Source organism: Narcine bancroftii, chromosome 5, assembly GCF_036971445.1.
Source record: "Narcine bancroftii isolate sNarBan1 chromosome 5, sNarBan1.hap1, whole genome shotgun sequence".
NCBI classification, from domain to species: domain Eukaryota; kingdom Metazoa; phylum Chordata; class Chondrichthyes; order Torpediniformes; family Narcinidae; genus Narcine; species Narcine bancroftii.
The window spans coordinates 177273303-177276035 of NC_091473.1; the positions used below are offsets into that span (position 1 = coordinate 177273303).

At 47.6% G+C, this 2733-nt stretch overlaps 1 long non-coding RNA gene across 1 annotated transcript; it reads right to left on the reverse strand.

The window, feature by feature from the left end:
• Nucleotides 1-407: 407 nt before the first annotated feature.
• LOC138764234 (uncharacterized) lies at nucleotides 408-2057 on the reverse strand. Its single transcript, XR_011358082.1, has 2 exons — nucleotides 1515-2057; nucleotides 408-684 (listed from the first exon to the last, which is right to left on the reverse strand). It is a non-coding gene; the product is annotated as an uncharacterized lncRNA (long non-coding RNA).
• Between the last annotated feature and the right edge of the window lie 676 nt (nucleotides 2058-2733).

The window sequence follows — 2733 nt, forward strand, 5'->3', positions numbered from 1 at the left end:
ACCAAATTTCAGATCTCCTGTATTTCAGTCGAAGAAATTTATCCTTCAGATGGATAAACCATCAGACCACAAGACATAGGAGCAGAAATAAGCTAATCCACCCACTGAGTCTCAGAGATGGAGATACTTTGGGGATACTTAATTTAATGATATCATGGAGAGACCAGGACGTCTGAACCTTGGTTCTGATTCTCTGAAGAATGAAACTTTTGCTCAGATATTTAGACATCAAAGTAAATAAGTCTTTGTGCCAATATTCTATAGCACAAAGATTAGTGCTGAAAAGAAGGATAACTTCAAAGACAGGAGGAGCCTTTAAAACAAAGACAAATAGAACATTAGAATTGAAGGCAGGTTAGGGCAGGTTAGGGTGGTAACAGATTTGGTACATATCAAAACACATAATCTTTTCTTTTCAGCTGTTCAATGCTTTAGTTGAAACTAATTAGCCATGATCTGTTTGTCAAGGGTAAAAGTTAGGAAATCCCAGTTTCTCCTCTCATGTACATGGGAGGTTTGTCAATCTTAGTGAATTCCTGCCCAGGTCAATATTTTTCCACTTGCTCTCTGCTCCGGTTAACCCTTTGCACACCACTGCAGGGACTGTGATGCGCAATCTCCTTTCCTCCTCGATGAGTCTTCAATTCCAGTCAAGTGGCCGATGGTACCATGTCTTCACAGCCACTCAGGGGAAAGAAAACAGAAGAAAATTTGAAATGTTAATCCATGCGCCAATACCTTTTCTCAACCAAAAGGTGGAGGTTGCCTGTCAATTCATGGAGGACTGGCCCCTCTAACGGAGAGTGGTGTCTCGTACACTCTGAACCCCCAGTAATTAGAGAATAGGCTGCACAAGCTGGGCCCAGTGGAACAGAAGCAGGGGGATCTCCATCTGTAGGTAAGATAAAGGTGACCTCACTGGGATCCTGATATAAGAAAGCTGCTTTGTTAGACCAAGGACAAGTTCTTCTAATGCTCAATTTGGTGAAATTGAGAGTGCCATTCACTTTACGCAGGATGTGAACCCACACCCCCCCCCCCCGGCACCCCAGTACGCCTATGGACAGGCGGGTAGATATGGTGTCTGTCCAGGATCTGGCTCGAGCAGGGGCACCGGCAGAGGAGGTGCACCCAGAAGCCCTTGTCAGTAACTAGCTGGTTCCATGTGACGTCCAGATTAACTGACCCCTTGAACCCACCAACACTACCCCTCCGGCCTCTGCCCCCGCCACCCCTACAAGCCACGAACTGAACGGCAAGCACCCCCACCAACTCCATGAACCTGTTCAGGCCAACACAGTTCAGCCCCCAGACATACAGCCCTCCATATAAGTCATTGTTCCGCAGGAGCCAACGATGTATCCGGTACTGCAGCAATTGTGCCGGCTGGCACATAAAGCCACTGGACCGGATGGATCTGTGAACTATTGAAGACTGCATGACTGGTAATGATGGACTCTGTCCTCCTAAAAAGGAGGGGTGAATATGGTGAAACACGAAGGTGCAGGTGTTACCTCACTAGACTGTGCAGGCTGGCACACCTCCATCCATGTTACTCCTCCCTGTAGATCTCCAATAAAGGCAGAAAGCCCTAGTCTCCTCCCTCCACACCAGCCTTGCAACCGGACCAGAAGCAGGCCCGAAGATTAAGGATATTAAATCCATTAATCACTCGCTTTGTGTCTGCTTGTGATTATTGTTTGCACCAGAAAATGCCACCAGACAGCCCTGTGTCCAGTCAGCAATGTGGCCAGTCAGCTCTGTGACCAGAAAGCATTGTGACCAGTCAGCTCTGTGATAAGTAAACACAGTGACCAGTCAATAATGTGACCAGTAAACAATATGACCATACAGCATTGTGACCACACAACTCTGTGACTAGTAAACACTGTGATATCTGTGTGCACAGGCAGTATGAGTGACCCCACATGCCTGCCCAGTGGTTTCACAAGCTGCTGCACCGGCTAAGAACTGCATTTGGGTCATCCCCCTCTACCTTGGTCTATTGTGCGGCGCAGGCTCCGGCAGGGTCCGGAAGTGGAGAATGCAATCTCCAGCATCCACTCAGAAGTGGAGGAAGACCTTGCACAAACCCCACCCCCCATCCCTCCTACCTCCCCAACCCACTTCACTGGTACACTTTTTCCTTCTTCAAGTAATAAGCCTCTTCCTTGAAGGGCTCAGGTCCAAAACATCAGCATTATCCCATTGTCTCTTATTGATGCTGAAAGATCTGCTGAGATCCTCCAGCAGTTTGCTCATTGTCAAATTCATAGCAGATCCTGATACTGTCTCGGTCACAGGGAGAGGCTCTCTGCTTACCTATCGGATTGGTTCATGAAATCGTCGATATCCACACAGGAGAACAGTTCATTGTCTTCCAAGTCTTGCCTGAATGCCAATATTTTTATGCTCATTTTCTGGAAGCAGAGGGTCCATTCTCTGACAGAGGCGCTAGACCACCACGAGTGGTATTAATGCCTGACCTCTTTATTTCCAGCTCTGCCTGTGCTGTGTCACGACACGCTCCCAATAGTGCCAGGCCCTTGACTGCTGAGATTCTTCCCACCTCAGGACCCCGCCGGCCCTTGCCTAACTAAATAGGTTTTAGGTTTTCCTTCTGAGCAAGATGGTGGCCTTCAATAAGATAAAATGTTAACACAAGCTCAGCAAACAGTTCACTCTGGACTGCTAGTCTTCTTAAGCAGAGGTGTTTTGCCCCAGTGACATATT